The sequence below is a fragment of the Perognathus longimembris genome, chromosome 1, assembly GCF_023159225.1.
Source record: "Perognathus longimembris pacificus isolate PPM17 chromosome 1, ASM2315922v1, whole genome shotgun sequence".
In the NCBI taxonomy this organism is placed as follows: Eukaryota; Metazoa; Chordata; class Mammalia; order Rodentia; family Heteromyidae; genus Perognathus; species Perognathus longimembris.
This window is the reverse complement of record NC_063161.1, coordinates 92548884-92567906: the sequence shown is the minus strand read 5'-3', so window position 1 is coordinate 92567906 and position 19023 is coordinate 92548884. Positions and strand designations below refer to the sequence as shown.

At 37.3% G+C, this 19023-nt stretch overlaps 1 long non-coding RNA gene across 1 annotated transcript; it reads left to right on the top strand.

The window, feature by feature from the left end:
• The first annotated feature begins 396 nt into the window (after positions 1-396).
• On the top strand, positions 397-18754 carry LOC125355348. The gene is made up of 3 exons (XR_007211646.1): positions 397-407; positions 1114-1119; positions 18621-18754. It is a non-coding gene; the product is annotated as an uncharacterized LOC125355348 (long non-coding RNA).
• The last annotated feature ends 269 nt before the right edge of the window (positions 18755-19023 follow it).

The window sequence follows — 19023 nt, the reverse complement described above, 5'->3', positions numbered from 1 at the left end:
AAAACTCTATCATCATTTTTTTTCTTCCACATTGTTTTAATGTTGTCTAAGGCATTTTATTCGTTCTATATCTTGGCTAGCTTTTTAGAGTCTCTTCTTCTTTCTTAACAATTAATTTATTTGATCAATTTTACATAGGCTTGTCTTTGCCTTTTCAAGGTGAAAGGAAGAAACCATCACCATCTAGATTTCATGTCCTGTTTCACCATTTCATACAGTTTAATTCATTCCTTTTACCCAGGAGGTTTTCATGTATAGAACCAAAAGCCCGTGCTCCTGTCAAATACAATAATTGGCTCCCCTGTATTAAAATATCCTCTTCCCTATAGTCATGAAAGGACTGTTCAGGTAAAGTAATGTGATGGTAGTGGAAAACTTGGTTTTGGGTTTTGAGTTCTCATAGGAAAGTGTGGAAGAGTAAAGACATCTGAGGAGGATAATACAGTGTGAGACTAAGAATGGTGATAAACTGTTACCATTAGGCTGTTCAAGCAGAAGAACAACTTCAATTTTCCTTCTCATCAAAATACTGAGAAAAATAAAGTTCATCATTGTACCCCTATTAGTCACCCATACTCTGTACTTAACTATTTTATATTCAGGTATACAATTGTCATGTTATATATCAAGACATGTATTTCTATTAACTTTGTCTAAACAAGTGTTGTAAAATATGTTTGCATGTATGAAACCTATAGTACTCAGGGGAAAACAAAACTCTGCTACAGAGATTAATCCATGCACCTCCAGTCCATTAAAACCACGGGAAAAATTTTACTGATGTAGGCAATGTAAAATGGTTACATTAACAATACCGTTGTTGAACAAGGCAGATAAAAATAGGGAAAAAGTTGCTACTGATGTGCAAACCAGTAATTAGATCTTTTTCACCCAGTGTTCATTTTATTTTACCAAATGGAATCGATTATCTGGTCTAAATGTATGCTCTCCCCTCCCTTCTACAACACCCAGGTTTTCTAGATAGAACATGATTTAAATATTTCATCCCACTATCTACATGTGTTATATTGGTCTGTTTCATGTTCACAGTATAAAAATATGGAGACTAAAATGCAAAGTAGTTTTAGTGACAAAATTATGGATGAAACAAAGAATTTGGTGTTTTTTTTTTCTACTTCAGAACATCTTTTCCCTCTCAACTCTCATGTCTTCCTTCTAGTTTCTAGTTTAGTCACCATATTCCTCATCTCTCTCTTTCACCATGACTTCTTGGTATAAAGTTGCCTTCTAAGCTAATGTAAGATGATGGGTTAGAAAGTACTCATGGCTGGGGCTGGGAATATGGCCCAGTGGTAAAGTGCTTGTCTCCAGAAAGTACTCATGGCTTCTTACAGGTAACTTATTCTGAAGAGTAAGACATGTACACCCATCCAAAATTCCACTCATAGTATAGTCATTCATAGATAGCTATTGCCACCGTGAATCCTCCAGCCAGGCCTGCCATCATGGTTGTGGTATTATGATGTAAGTTTTACCCTTTAAAGGATTTATAGTGTCTAGATTTTTATGATTATCTGGATCAATTTGAAAAATAAACAAAGGTGTGGTTAGAGAATTAGTGCCAGGTTTAGGAACCTGAACTGTGGTCAAATGAAGGAATAAATCAAATCAGAGAATAATGCCAGGAGTTAAGGATCATTTTGAACAAGGTACCAAGACAGGTTGGAGGGTGGTTCAGGGCTTTGTATGCGAGGGATATTGCTTTAGTTTGGATCTTTAATGTCCCCCAAAGGCCCATGTGTTTAAAAGCTTGGTCCTCAGAGTGGTGCTATTAGAAGTTAGGGGAACTTTTTATAAGATGGAGTGCAACAGAAGGTCTTTAGATCACTGGAGTTAAGCTCTTGAAAAGGACAATAGAATTCTGACTTCTTCTTTCTTACTTTTGCTTTCTGAACACAAAATGAGTAGCTTTGACTATTTTGTGCTTTGACCATGACATCTCAAAGCAATATGGCCAAATAATCATAGATTGAAGCGGCAATAGGCCTTTGTATTTCATAAGATGATTATCTCAGGCATTTATTAGAGTGATGGGAAGCTGACTGACTAGTTGATAAAATATATATACAGTGTTACTGAGATAGATGATTCTAGAGTAAGACCATGGCTCCAGTTACCATTTGTTACTTCTTCTCATATTAGTACTGAAATTTAAGAATTTGCATGCCCTTATCCTTGTGTTGCTTCAGTGATGTGGGAATCAGGGCCTAATAATGAAAATACCACTTGGAAATTTTTATTATATTTCATTGTATATTTCACTGAATTATATATGTTTTTGTTAAGTAAAAAGTCATTTTCCTTCTGTTTTTTCAGGTGATAATACTGTTTTTCATAGTTTTTTAAAAATGTTTTTTAAACAAATTTTTAAAAATGTAAAAGTGACCATTGAAATGTAATAGCAAGTTAATATTTAAATAAAATTTTGCAAGCTGGATGCTAGTGGCTCATGCCTGTAATCCTAGCTACTCAGCTGGCTGAGATCTGAGGATCACAGTTTGAAGCCAGCCTGGGCAGGAAAGTCCAATTGATTCTTATCTCCAATTAACTAGCATAAATCTGGAAATGGAGCTCAAGTGGTAGAATGCTAGTCTTGAGCCAAAACAACTAAAGGGCAGCACCCAGGCCCTAAATTTAAGCTCTGGGATGTAAGTTCACAGATCAATCTCTAAAGAAGTGATAAAAGTTTACATATAATGTCAAAAGATAATAAGAACAAACATACAAAGAACTTCCCATGTGCTGTACATATACTATCTAAGTTCTGTGTATATATGGAGAGGTTTTAAAAGTACTGTTTAAAGAGCAAAGATTTAGTGTAGCCAGGAACTGGGTACTCATGCTTCAATCCAAGTCATTAAGGAGACTGAGATGTAGATCACTGAGATTTGGAGGCAGTCTAGGCAGAAAAGAGTTTGAGTCTCCAATTCAAATTAACTAACAAAATGCTGGATTGGAGGTGTGGCTTGTGTTATTAGAATAAGAAAATCAAATGACAGCATAGTGCCCTGAGTTCAAACCCCAGCATTGACAATAATAATGAAATGATTCAATCTGAAGAATGACATACATTAAGCACTGGTGGCTCACACTTATAGTCCTAGCTACTCAGGTGGCCGAATTCTGAGGATGCTGTTTGAAACTAACCCAGGCAGGAAAGTTCTAAAACTCATACCTCCAATTAACCACCAGAAAACCAGAAGCAAAGAAGCTCAGGGACAGTGCCCAGGCCCTGAGTTCAAGCCCCACAACTGACCAAAAAAAACAAAAAAAGAATGGTATATAATATTGCCAATTGATTCAATAAGTTAGAGGACAGGAGACCAGATATGTTCAAGAGGATTTATGGAATGTCTTTTGAGTAGGGAGTAATCAGAAAGGGTCTAATTCATCCGGCACCAGTGGCTGACATACTAGCTACTCAAGAGGCTGAGATCTGAGGACAGCAGTTCAAAGCCAGCCCAGGTAGACCAATTTCAGAAACTCTCATCCCTCATTAAATTAGAAAAAGTCTGAATTGAAGGTATGGCTCAAGTGGGAGAGTACCAGCCTTGAGCAAGAGAAGTCAAGCTAGAGCCTGAGGCCTGGAGTTCAAGTCCTAGTACTAACATAAATACAGACACAAACATAATCTCTCTTTCTCTCTCTCTCTGTCTGTCTCTCTTTCTCACACACACACATATTAATAAATATACAAATACTTTTGGAAAGGCTAATGATTCAATATTGCATGGTCAGTGCTGTATCAGACTGAACAAGAAGACAGAACTTGAGGAGTGGCTAACTCCATCTCAGAAGAAATAGCATGTGAAAGGATAGTCAGTATATAAGGACTTTCCTTAGTTCCTTTGATTTTTGTGTGAAGATATTAAGGAAATCATTTTTATATGAAGGTATTTGAGGGTATGGAAACCAATTTCCCCTGAACCATATGTGCAAATGAAATGGATGCCTTGCATTCTCTATAACACATGCTAGCCTCCACATTCTCTGTGGAGGACATGATGGCCTTGTAGTGCTGCGTTCCTGGCTAATTGGACCAATATCTTTCCTCTAGAGTTCCACTTTCACTACTGAGGCCATGCTTCTAAAGTCAGTTCTTCTGATTCTTAAACGTTATGCAGCAGTTGTCTTTAGCAAGTTGTTTAATTCAATTAGATATTTGTTCCAGTTGTACTTAGATAATTAGAGACTTAATTAAATATTATATAAGTCAATGAAATGTAAATTTTTAAAAGGTGATTACCCCTTTGAAATGCAATTGCATACTTTGGGGAGACTGCCTAAATATCAGTCACAAAATAAAACATTCTGTGGAATTATGTGTAGATGGCTATAAAAGTCTGGGGAATGGATTATAAAATTAGAAAGGTTCTGCTATCAAACTGCAACACTATTAGGTGTAAGCACCCATATTCTTTAAAGAGTTATAACTTGCATAACTTTAAAGACAGACATTGGAGCCAAATATCACAAAATATGCATCATGACTGTGATTTATACAAAAAAGAATCTCAAGTGCCAATCAGAGTTTCTATACATAAAGTAATTACTGTGGTCACATATAAAAAATTACTAAGGAACAGAGGTTGACAGACTTTGTAGTATTTTACTTTTTCTAGTGCTTAAAATAATAAAAATAATTCCATATGGCTAGACAGGATTAACTCTTAAAGTCTACTGTTGGGGTTCTGGACCCCCTTTCTCCCCCCACGGGGAGAATGGTAACCACAAACTCTATGAAAGAGCACCCAGCCTGGCCCTCCGCCAGCGGAAGGCCAAAGGCGTGCTCACATGGGCAAACGCTAAGTAGAGGACGGGTTGCTGAAGCTTCCCCTCCCCCCAGTTCCCCCCACATGTTACCGAGGGCGGAGGCGAAAGGAAGGCATCAGGGACACGCTGCGGTGGTGGAATGCGTCTCAAAGACTTTAATATGGAAGGGCACTTATATAGAAGTAATGGCGGGAAGGAAAGGGGGCTGGCCAAAGGGTCAGTCATAGGCTAGGGGTCACGTTCATCAAGTGACATCACGAAACTTCCCTTTGTGGGCGGGACAACCCCATCATGGTGGCACGCACGTGTTCACCTCCCAAGGGGTGGAGGTCAAAAGGTGGGAGGGGCTTCGATTGTCCCAAGGCTGGTGGAAGGGCAGTCTTTCCCAGGCCATAATAATCCCCAACAGTCTACAATACAGCAGGGTAGCTATAATTTGTATTTTGGATATATGTTGCATTCTTTTTTAAAATGTAATTTTATTGTCAAGGTAATGTACAGAGAGGTTACAGTTACATATGATGTAAGGTAGTGAGTATATTTTTTATTGTACTTGCTACCCCCTCCTTCATTTGTCTCCCACTTTCCCTTTCCCTAACCAGTTCCCCTCCCCCCAATCCTGAGTTTACAGTTAATTTCCAACATATTGTCTTGTAAGGGTAGCTATAATTGGACTAAAAGAAAGCCATTTGAAGGTTCCCAACACAAAAAAAAATTCAGTATTTGGGGAGATGGAAATGTTCATTTAAACCGTATATACACTATGTATTTCAAACAATCACATATGTACCCCATAAATAGGTACAATTTAAACAATTTAATGTTTTAAAAATTACACTAATTCAATCCCCAGAAAAAATACTGAAAATGGAAAAACTTTCCTAGTCTAAAACTATTTTTTTTCTTAATAAAGTAATAATTGGTCTTAACTGCATGAAGAGACCCCCACTTCTTTACCATAGATGGTGCTCTTGAGTGAATTATGACACAGGTAATAAGTAGGACAGAAACATATGTTTGTTTTCATCAGTGAGTGCATATTAATGATTACAAAATCTATGGAAATCATATTTCTATTTCTGTTGTTCAAGTATTTACATTTTACTCTTTATAAAAAACACTAACACTGTACGTTGTTATTGGTTTATGAGCAACGCTTCTAGAGTATATGAACATAAGACTGACTTCACTTGAGTGTATATTACCTATGTGGTTTCACAGGATCTTATCCTCACAAGGAGTTTCTACCTGGCTTAAAGATTAGTCATTGTGATCTAGAAATCCTTAATAATTTTATCTTTGAATTGTATTTTGTGCATAAAGTCTGTTGGGGCAATGGAATATACATTGGAATGGAAATGATATATGTAATATGTATTCTATTGTCCATCAGCTGACTGAAGTGCTTTTTAAAAAATCTTACTTGGATAGGAATCATGAGTGGGCAAGGAGAAGCCTTGAATATCCAAGGTTTAGAGGTTGGGCTGGTGGATCTAAAGGCTTACAGTTCCAAACCTTGACAACTATTATTCCAGCCTTTAGAAACCAGAGATTTATGGCTCTAGGCACTCAGGTTGGAGACTTGATACTTTAGGCTTTCATCATCAATGACTCCAGCCCTAGACAGCTCTTATAATCCTCAGCTTCCAGCAACAGTGGATGTCAAAGTGGAAGCCCCAAAGCAACACCAGGCATGCTTTCTAGTCTTAGATCTCTCATACAGGCTTGGGCACTAAGACTTTCCTTCTTACAGCTAAAAACATCTACAGCTCTTAGGTCTAGAGTACTGGAATCCACTGCCTTGGACAATGATGAGTATTACAGTTCTCAGACCTAGGCTGCCTAAAGCCCTTGATCCTTAAGGCTTATCACCTCTCTGAAACTCTTCCAGTGACTATGTATGGCCTGTAATTTTTCAACTTCTGCTCTTCATCTTAGTGTCTTCATTGCCTCTGCTCCCTGTTGTTTCAGCCTCAGCTGCTCTCTGGAACATTTTGTTGATGCACATCTTTTTTTTCCTTCACATCTTTTTGTTACACCACTGTTGTTGCTGCCCCGTTACTCATGCAAATGAAGGACTGCGTGCACCAATCACAGCAGCCTCTCATGCAAATGAAAGACTGTGCTTGCACCAATCACAGCAGCTTTTCATGCAAATGAAGGACTGTGAACACCAGTCAAAGGTCCGTTGCTGGGCCACCAGGGGAAGAGTTCCCCAAATTTGCCTGGGTAGAAGAAGGTAGAGGGTCATTCTAGAGCTCACCAAGACTTACTATGGCAAAAAGTTTGGGGCAAGCTGTTTGAATCAATCGTGCCTGGGCCAGCATCTTCGGGAGCTGGGATTATGTGTCGGCACCAAACATCATATTCCCAGGGTATTCCTAGAGAATCCATGGAATGTTCTGGGCAGCAGCTTGGGCATGAGGGCAGTCTGATTCGCTGCTTCACTGGTTGTGTTTCACTCAAAGCAGCCAGAATGTCAAGGCATCAACAGCTGTCAGTTATGGAGTCAAATAGCTCCAGTCCTAACATCTTAGCTTATTTAAGGAAAAAAAAAATACAATTCAGGGGATTTTTACTTCCAGGTTCTGGTTGCTTATGCCGAGGCTGAGACTTGAGGGTTCAGTTTGAAGCCAAGCTGGGGGAAAAACAATTCTGAAAAATCTTTTCTTTAATTGACCAGAAAATAAAAACAGAACTGGAGGCACACCTCAAGTGGTAGAGCATCAGCTATGAGCAGCAAAAACCAATGAAGACTCAGTTCAAGCTTTAGTACTAACACTACATACATATGTACAACACACACATATACATACATACATGCATACATATACATAAAATACATATACACATACAGAAATGGAGGGTGATTACCACTAATATTAACAGTGCTTTAAGAGGGCTTAGTAGTGCTTTGCTCTCAATCAAAAACCCTTGAGGAGAGTAGAATAATCTTTATCTGTCACAATTTTATAATTCACCTCATTCATATAATGTCTGTAATATCCCATTAATTACAGGGTCCTGATAGATCCATGAATACCTGACAGAGTGCATGGGGACATCAACAGACCCAACTTACTCTGGAAAAAGAATAAAAACAATAGAAATTTATGAAGAGCTATTAAGTGGAGTTGTGCCTCAAGTGGAAGAGTGTTAGCCTTGAGCAAGAGCACAGGGTTCCAAGTTCAAGACCCAGTACAAATGTGTGCATGTGTGTACACACAAACACACCCAACAAATTAGAACTACCAGAAATTCCTTACTGACAAAGGTGTTCCATATCTTGTTACTTTAACACTTGAAGATAGTAGGTGAGCTGGGTGCCAGTGGCTCCCAACTGTAATCCTAGCTACTCAGGAGCTGCAGATCTTGGCTCAAGGCCAGCCTGGGCAGGAATTCAATTAACTACAAGAAAACCAGATGTGGCACTTTGGCTAAAGTGGTAGAGCACTAGCCTTGATCTGAAGAGCTCAAGGATAGAGCCCAAGCCCAGAGTTCAAGCCCCATGACTGACAGAAAAAAAAAAAAGAAAATAGTAGGTTACATGGCTAAGAGGAGTTAAGGTTACAGATTAGAGAGGCTAATTAGCTCGTATTGAGACAGGAATATTATCTTGGATTGCCAAAGTAATCATAAACATCTCTATGGGAAAAAGCAGAAGAAAAGGAGCCAGATAGATAATCACAGCAGTCAGACATGGCCTGGTCTTGCTGCCTTTGAAGATGAAAGAAGGATCCACAAGGGATGGAAGCTTGTAAAAGTTGGGAAAAGAAAAGTAATGGATTCTTCCCTTCTTTTCTAGAAGATAGACACTCTTGCTGACAGGATGATATCAGTCTGGTGAGACCCATTTTGTACTTCTGACCTCTAGAACTGTAAGATAATCATTTGTATCATGTAGCATCAATGAATTTGGGTTAATTTGTTACAGCAGTCATAAAACACAGATATAAATCTTATCATATCCTTTTTTTTCTACATTAGCCAACTACTTGACAATAATGAAGGAAAAAGAAAGGTAAAATAACCCACCGTTCTTTTAATCTGAGTTCTTCCTCACAAATAATCTGTGGATAGTGTTTGTAGAATGCCAGTATATCAAGGAGTAAAATAAAAACGATTGACTCATTTTGTGAGGTGTTTTCATGGTTCTGATAAAAATGGACTATAGATACACATAGGAGCTTGAGAGGACAAATTGTGTGATTTGGTGATTTTGTTTAGGAACTAAGTATTCTGTTTGTATTTGAAGCTGAAATTGCACAACAGAAAGGTAAATGGCAAAATACATACTAAAACTTAAAACTTAATGTCTATTTTCTTAGGAAATCAGGTAAGTAAAACATTAGAAAAGAAAAAAAAAGGCAGATCAGGGGAAAAAAATGGTCTATATTTTAAACACCATTTTTCTGTTCTTTGAACAGTCCCTTTGTATTCTCATTTCACACTGGGTCAGGCCATTTATATAGCTGGCAGTGATCCTAACATCAGGAGCAGAGCCTGCCACTCCATACGTGCTCCAAAAATATTTTACTGAAAAAACCAATCAGGAGCAAAACAATCTAAAATTCACAAACAGAGTTAGTTTGGTCTTTCAATATTGATCATCCCAACAAGTAGTTTTATCCTAGTGGGATTCTCTAAAGCATCCTCAAAAAAACTTATACCTCAAAAAAGCTTATAAAAATGTGTTTGCCTTTTGCCTAATAAATGAAGAAGATATTCTGGGTGTGTACAATAGTATTTGTCAATCACAAACATCTGTTCACCCTGTTAAAAATCTTTGTAGCCTTCTGAGTCAGCTCCCATCTGTGGAACTCATCTCTACATCCTTTTCTCAAGTCACTAGAACCTGTAGAACTCATAGAATTCATCACCTTCCAATCCAGTAGCCCTGTATCAGACTGCATTTACTTCCTCTCAGAGCACCCAGGCAAGAATGTGTAAGATGCTTAAATCCAGTCAAGTGTGTGTGGCTGAAGCCTGTAATCCTAGCTACTCAGAAGACTGAGATCTGAGGGTCGCAGTTTGATGCCAGCCCAGTCAAGAAAGTCCATGAGACTCTTATCTCCAATTAACCACCAGAAAACTGGAAGTGGAACTGTGGCACAAAGTGGTAGAGTGCTAGCCTTAAGCAAAACAGCTCAGGGAAAGTTCCCAGGCCCTGAGTTCAAGCCCTACAACTGACAAAAATAAATAAATAAATAAACCTAGGGGAAAAATAAAAGCCATGAACATGGGACCAGAAACCTCAAACTTTCCAGAAGTTGAAGGAAAAAAGTTATCTGCTATTCACCTTGAGTTTTGCGGGGGTGTTATTATTATTATTATTATTAGTAGTAGTAGTAGTAGTAGTAGTAGAGATTTGGACAGCAATGGTAACATGATAAGTTATCCTGTGACACATAAAACTGATCAGAAGCAAGTTAAGGTAGATTGAAAATGTCTAAAGAGAGCAACTACAATCTTGTCACTTTTAGCATAAATGCTATTTCTCTGCAAAATGACCACACCCCAGATAATACCGATAGCCAGTACCATATTGTCTGGATGATTTATATTCAGGTGCTCCTGAATATTACAGATTTTGAGTCTTACAGCTTCTGCATGATTGTTTTCAGAGTCATCCAGGGTGAGACTTACGATAGATGGAGAGAAATGAGGTCTTGCAGAAAAAATGGGACAGAAGGGATTGGAGAACATAAATATAGGACATCCCAGCTCCAAGGGAATATTGCATCAGATGGACTTGACACTGTGAAGAAAGAAAATTCAACTAGCCAGGGCTATCCTGCTGATTGAGAGGATATATGCATGTATAATTTTTATGATTATTGCTCAAATGCCTTCCATTTGGGTCACAACAGTTTTCATGCAGTATAGAAACATGGTGTCTAGCTCTCCATGACTTTATATAGAGAGAAACATTACATTTTTTAGATTTTCTCAGTATATTCTTCCATCTTACACACACACACACACACACACACACACACACACACACGCATGCACACACACAGTTTCCTGGATATTTCTAAGTAAAGGATATAGGTTACTAGTCTAAGATAATATAGTGTCTTGCTCTGTTAGGAGAAATGAGAAGTTAGTTCTCAGTAGCCTACTTGGAGACAGAGAGCCGATGGAAACAATATCCAAATCATCTACAGACCTGAGTGCTGTGCCCTACAAATCTAGGAAGACAAACCACCCATTTGGTGGTGAAAACCTTGGATGGAAGCAAGCTCTAAATGGCTGAGAATCAGCTCTGTTGTTTAATTCTGCAATATGGCTCAGTTGCTTTGACCACACATGTCTAACATGAATCTGTGTCTAGCCACAGAGCCATATATTTTCAGGTGAGGTTCATCAGTGTCATTACAAAAAGCCACCATTGTGGTGATTTGAGGAAGCAAAGGCAGTGTGAAAAGATAAACCAGAACAAATTGATGTATTTTTCAAACTGTGAGCATAATTTGCATCTGTAATTTTATTCAGCAACCCCCAGATGGAGTATAAAGAGATTTCCGTTTTTGTTTATCTTATCATAGATCATGCTTTTGGTTAAATTAGCCTTTCAAAAAGTTTTCCTTTACTATTTTGGTCCACCAAGATTATCTTTCGTTTACAAATGTGTAGGAAACTGCTGACATTTTACAAATGATACCTTCACTTAATTAATCTCCACTTCCTACTGCATCCCACCACTTTAAATTAAGGTGCTTTGGTCATTTAAAATTAAATTAAGCATTTTTATACAGTAACCTTAGTCCCAACTTCCCAAAGGCATTCATGCTCTATTGAAATTATAATGGCTAAATTATATTGAGTAGTTGTTACATATCCATGCTCCTAACTGGCACTAACTTTCACAGCAATCTTATGAGATTAGCTATGGTTATCATCTTGCATTTAGGATGGGAAAAGGAGGTTACGAGACTAGTCCAGTATTTCTTACCTAGACATGTGGAAAGCCTGGTTTTGAATGCAGATTAGTGTAGTTTTAGCTACTGGAAACTGAAAGAGTAAGGGAACATATATACTTTTTTTTAGATTAAGTAACTTCTTGACTTTACTTAACTTTCATTTAGTTGACTTAGATCTCTTCTACATGTCCAAAACCTTTCTAAGGCTCTAAAATAATGTTGAAAATTTTGACTTTGATCATACCAACCCATAATATTTTTATCACTTCGCTTTATTTTCAGTCTTTGAATACATACACACTCATACACACACAGCTAGAATTACAGCAATCATAGTAACTTTATATTATTATTTTTTCAATTAGTGCCATATTATAAACATTTTCCATGCTATTACATAGTCTTCATAATTATTTTTAATGACTTTATAATATTCTGTGCAGTTAACCTACCAGCTTGATTTGACTATTTCCCTATTGTTGGATTCACAAGCTTATTTAAATTCCAGTCATAGGTCACATAGCAATAAATATTTTAATGCTTACAGGTTTATGCCTCAATTTGAATTACAGCCCTAAGATAAATTTCTGGGTTGAGTGAAAAAGCATGTAAGTGTGTCCCAATTGCTGCTACCATAGCAATGAAATGAGCATGTAATTTCCTCCACAACCTCACCAGCAGTAGCAAACACCTATTTTTAAATAGTTGAGTTAATTTAGGAAAATACAATGCTAGTGTGAACTTATTTATTTGTATTCTGCTCCAAGGCTGAAGTGTATTTCATGTGAGATATAACAATAAGTGCATCACAAATAAGTAAGTCTTCTAGCTTTTATCATTCAGGGTTTTGTCCTCACCTAATCTATTTACCTAACCTAGGTCTTAAAAACACTGGATCTGGGAGAGATGCATATCCATTATATTTAGCGAGCTTAGCCTCAAGTTTCTGACTAGATTCTAAGTAGAAAACAGGATTTTTTGTTTTGTTTTAAATTTTTTCATTTTTTAGATATTTGTCGCCATAAGAAAGTAGTGCATTAAGTTCTGACCTGAATGACCTTGGCCTGGTGCCTTCTAAGACTTGAGCTGTGCCTTCATCACCAGATCTTACCTTATGTTCAAAGAACTTCACAAAGCAGGTAAGAATGTGACACACAGATGAAAGTAGACACTTAATATCCTTAATTCTGTCTAATATGAAAAGACTCAAGCCCATCTCCATGAGGACACCAAAGTGAAAATCTACACTTTGTTTCATAAAAAGCCACCTACATTGATTTTTCTTTCTTTCTTTTTTTTTTTTACTGTGCCATTAAAGGTCAGAATGAAAAATACCTTGCCCTTTAAGATTGTCCCATAATAGGCTATTTTTTGCTGAGAGTGAAGATTTTCCCATACAGCTCTAATAACTTATTCATCTCCTCCCCTCAGCAAATACAAACAGCTTCAGCTTTATAAACAAGCCCGCCACAAAAAGAATGCTGCAAGAGGGAATGTTGGCACTGTATCACACAGGCAAAATGCCTTGATATATATATTCCTTAGACTATGGAAATTATTGTATAAAGCTGAGTTCTACCACTTCGCTCAACACACACACACACACACACACACACACACACACACACACACACACATACACACACACACACCACATCTCCCAGATTCTCTTCTTTAGTTAGCTATAAATAAATCCTAGGAAAGCAATAGATTTAGCCACACCGATACAGGGATTAAGTTACATGAGGAGAAAGGGACAGATGACATTTGTGTTAACAATCTTGACATATCAAATAGAGACATCTTCAGAGCAGCTATTTTTGTGTGGAATGCCTTATTCTTGGCCTTATACACATCAAAAGTAATATGTGTACTAGGGTCCAGAGTTGATGTTTTCCTTCCATCAATTCTTGTGCTTGTAGGGTATAGTTTTTTGTTTGTTTGTTTGTTTTGTTTTTTTAGAATAGAGTTAGCCCAGAATAGCTTGTACAGTAATAAATGGTAATGGCCTGCTATATTGCTACTGAACACAATGCATTTATTATCTACTTTTATTTTCTCTGAGGAAAGTCTCAGAGCAATAAGGAAATCTTTGCAAATCTCTGCATTCTAAAAGTTTACTTCAGTGTACTGAGAGTACAGTGGATAGCACACTCAAATCCATAGAGGATTGAACCCTATAACTAAAAAGGCTAGGTAATATTCATTTCCTTTTATAGAGCAAGAGAGGATTCTTCAGTGCTGCAACTGGGTGAGTCTATCCAGTTGGTAAGTAGGAAAAGGAACTGAAGTCATAGTTCCTTGCCCTTGTTGCTTATTTCCTCTGGGAAGAATCAAGAGACTGTTACTTAAGACTTAAGTTCGAAATAAAGAGGTGGGGCTTGACTTTCTCTGTCTTTCACACATTATTTGATGCCTTCAAGGTCAATTCTTGTAAACTTCTATCTATTCCTTTGCAGACAATTCTTAATCCTTCTTTTAGTGGAGGATATTGTACTCAGGGCCTGGCTACTGTCTCTCCACTTTTTTACTCAAGAACCATGCTCTACCACTTGAGCCATAGCTTCACTTCCAGCTTTTTGGTGGTTAATTGGAACTCTCATGAACTTTCTTTCCCTTGCTGTTTTTTTAACCTAGATCCTCATATCTCAAACTCCTGAGTAGCTAGGATTATAGATGCGAGTCACTAGTGCCTACCTCTCAATCCTTCTAAATATTTCTAGTGTCTCTATTCTACATCTATTGAGACTGCGAAAGTCAGATTAAAACGGAAAACTTTGTCTATGGAAATTTTTTGTATGGTGGAAGACAGATAACCAAATGTTAACACTATGATCAGTAAAAGTATTTAACTCCAAGGAGAAGTTCTGAAAAGAAGGGACTGGGAAGGTTTTGAATTGGCTCATTGCTGGTTTAAGTGTGTAGATTTGTGCAAAATGAGGATATGCAACAGCTCCAAATATTCTATTCAAGAAGCAGAATTTGACATAATCCATATTGTTTTGGATCTGAGTAGAGATTTGCTTATTAAATTACTAAATGGACACATCATGAAGAGATTTCATTGCCCTCCCTTACTTTCTCCAATCTTCTAGTAGTATCATCATGAAACTTTCTGTGAATATGGAACAAATTTAGGCAGTTTCTACAATACCCCTTTGTTCATTATTCTACACATAAAATATACTACAAAGGTCATGAAAGAATTTAAATGACAGTAATTTATGATCTATTATCAAAGTTCAGTGTACAATTTCTCACTTGTTTTCACTGAGCTACCTTCTTATCATTTGCACACTGTTCAGTAAGGTGAAGGACAAAGGTGCACCATTAGAGTAATCTTATCAAGGCAATTAATAGAGGTAGAAATGAAACTTCATGAAAGAAGGCAAGTGCAGTAACATTTAACAACTATCAGAAACTTCCTGCTAGGTGATACTAATTAAAACTTTAAGGGCCCGTTTCATCCTTTAGTCTTCCACAACTTGTTCTACCCAGGCCAAATGAAGGGGATAAGGCAGGTAATTATATGAGTAATATAAAAAATATATCTTCTGCTTTGATTTCTTTTACTTCCTTTGGGAAAGAAGAGAATGGTTTGTTTTAAACTTTCCCTTACACAATGGTTTATATTATAGTTACAGTTGTAGATATATCAGGCATCATTTTCAATGACTGTAAAAGCTTTGTAAGACATATGAATATGAGTCCCTTGATTTTTCCAAATACTTTGAAAAAGTATGTGTTAGTAGAGTTCATAGACGCCTCACTTCTTTAACTTCTAGAGTCTCAGCACAATAGAATATTTTGAGAAGAAACTCGCTTCTGCAACAAAATGAGGAAGAGAGGCCCTATTTTCAGCTCCTTTTAAGTAACAAATAATACTTAGAAGAGTGGGTTTGTTTATTGTGGGTCAAACTATTGATTATCTTTTGTTGTCAATTATTTTTACTCTTTTATGGTAGTAGGGTTTTGAACTCAGGGCATCTTGTTTGCTCAGCTGACACTCTACCATTTGAGTCAGGCCTCTGCTTGTTGCTGTTTATTTTGGAGATGCAGCCTCTTGGATTTTTCTTCTCAGGCTACCTTTAACTTGTGATCCTTCAGATCTCAGCCCCCTAAGTAGTTAGAAGTGAGCCACTGCATCTGAGAAACAGTTGAGAAAATATATATTTAAGAACTATGAATTAATGTTATAAATAGTATTACATTGTATGTGACTCAGTGGACTCACTGGATTATAACCACAGTAGAAGTATTCAGAATGCAAGGGGCAACCTTCCTTCCAACCCAGCCTCCTACGTTCTGGAGTTTGTGTGGCTAAATAAAAGGTAGAGACATTGAAAAAGAACCCAGCAGGGTAGTAAGATATTCAAGAATTCATAGATTATGTTTGTTTTCTTCATGAAAATTTCAGTTTCACAGAAATAATACAAGGTACTTTCCACTTGAAAAGGTATGAGCTTAATCAAGGCAGGATGAGAGAATCATCTCTCTTCTTATCTCTCTGAAAATAAGTCTTGTCATTTTATTTCTCTGCATACCTCTGGAATAAGCCACTAGACAAAGTGGTTAACTTAAGAAAATTAAGTTAGATCACATATTCAGAAAAGAGGTCCAGGTACTTAAAATGTCAGTGACCACTTTAATAAAGACGCTACTTCTTGGTGATATTTATGTATTGTAATAATTCTGTGATCATGAACCAGTCTGGTTTAGTCCAGGAGATTGTTCATACTATTCAATACCTGAGGTGACTTTACATGATTAACTCTCTGCTGGGACATGTTCGAACATGTGTATTTACCAGCAGCAATAGTCAAATTGGAAATATAGGGATATCTCAGTAATAGCTGGATAAAGGGGTCAATGCCCTTTGATTATCAGACTTTTCTGGAAAACTTGCTGGATCTTATGATCTCAGTCCAAGGAGACTGAGAGTCAGTCCATCCTGTCACTCATAGATATGTATGCATAGTCTTTCAAACAACAAGACCTTCTGTGCTTTTCTTAGAAAAAAAGCACAATATAATAAGCATCAGCTTTGTTCTAGGAACCAAAAATGAAGTGGGGAACAAAATAAATATTCTCCTTTTTGCACATTTTATATTCCAAGCCGGGGACACAGAATGGAAGGAAGCTTCATCTGTTCATGGGAAGGCTTCTTCCTAAGTATACACAATATGGGGGTTGTAGGATGGCCTTTCTAATAGTCTCTATGAGACATGTCTAAATCCAAGAGTTGGTATTTAACTCATTGCCCACTTTCTTTAAACTTCAGGTCTGGAATATTATCTATACCTGTGGTTACTAAAAAAAAAAAAAAAAAAAAAAAAAATATTCCCAGACCAGCAGTAATGGCATTACTTGGAAACTTGTTAGACTTGAAAATACTAGAGTGGCAGCCAGACTTACTGAATTAGAAAGTGTGGGGATGGCATTTATCAATCTGCATTTTAATGAGGCCTTCCTGGTGTTTTGAACTGCATTTACATTTGAAGAACACTCTTGTAGAGCAGCACTCACCCAAACTACTGGACATATGGAACTCCTGGAGGTCTTGTTTGAATGCAAGCTCCATGTCAGTAAGTCAAGCTAGAAGCTCTGAGCTGACCTGTTCACCACACTTGCCCTTTTTTGCCCTTGATGTATATAGTTTGCAGAGTCTCAGTTTGCTGGTGAATATTCTCCCATTGAAGAAAGATGCACTAAGCTTCCTTCCTTTGAGCATTTGTTGCAATCCGTTTCAATTGTATAAAATTGGTGTATTGCTTGTTTACTGGTCTGTTTTCTCTTTTGATCTGTTAATTTATTGAGGGCAGGACATATAGGGAAAGTTTCCAACATATAGAACCCTCTTAATAACAGGCATTGGAACAAGGCACACTATCTGTAGCTTGTCCACGTGAGGTGCATTGAAACTCCTTGCAAGTAACTTCTCTGCTTTTTCCCCCCCAATGTTGAGAGTTGTTTCCTGTCAACATGATGCATTGGTTAAGTCCATGAAACTGAAATTTTAAGCACAGCAGAAGTAAGAACAACTTTAGTTTTAAAGGGAGGGTGTGTCTTGTGGAAAGAAGGAATTTTAAAAAGCAGACTTTTTTTTGACTCTTGATGGACATAGTTAAGAGGTTGTTAACAGCTTTCATTCTTGAATTAGAGATTGTCAGTCCCCACAAGAAAACATAGTTCCAACATGGGTAGTTCATCATTCTGCCTTGAAAAGGTGAATTTCGTTTTGCTTATGTCAAAGTGGGGCATGCTTTCTCACTGTGTTGAGAGTCCTCTGGTCAATAAGGAGGAATATTTCTTTTTACCCTATTACCCTGGAGGAAATTTCTTATGTCAATAAAAACCAATTAGTATCTAGCTTATGGACAAAACCAGCATCATATTCTGAAGCAGTGGCTGGTGAAGTCACCTCTCTTTTATACTACTTCCTTCTGGAATCATAGAATCCCTCCCTTTTAAATTAATTATTTAATTATTTTTACTGTAAAGGTGATGTACAGAGGGGTTAGAGTTACATAGGTCAGGTAATAAGTACATTTATTTTTGAACAGTGTCACATCTTCTCTCATTTCCCCCCAGTTTTTTCCTTATGACCACCCTTCCCCACAAGTTATATAGTTCATTTTCAACATAGTGTAGAATCCCTTATAACTACAACACTGGTATCATTGAGGCAATGGCACTGTCCAGTAGCTCCAACGGAAGGTTCTCTTCATCTTTAAAAGAAACTTACTTAGAGGACCAGGCTATCTGCCTGTGTTGAAAGCAATTACTACAGTAATAGTATCAGTGGGTAAGAATTCAGGGACAAATACAAAATATATAGTAAAATACAAAAAGGGTTCTGCAAACTTACACACCCTGAGTCCTATGATTATTCAAAGCAAGTACAGGTTTAGGGAAGTCATAGAAGAGCATCACAAGGCCCAATAGCTATACCCTTATGAACACCTAAGATGATGCTAAGTGAAATGAACTCCATGTTATGGAGACAATTGTTATATCACAGTTGTGACTACTTTCAACGTCCCATGTGTATCTGTAGCTTCTATTATTGATGATGTTCTTGTATCACCTTCCTGTGGTTGTACCTACACTATCTCTGTAAGCTTATCTGAGTATATTGGAAACCGTGTATACTGGTATTGGAACTAGGAAATTGAAAGGGAATACCAAAATTGAGAGACACAGGGTAAAAAAAAGACAAACAACTACAAAAGCAATACTTGCAAAACTGTTTGGTGTAAGTGAACTGAACACCTCAGGGGGGGAAAGGGTAAGCGGGAGAGGG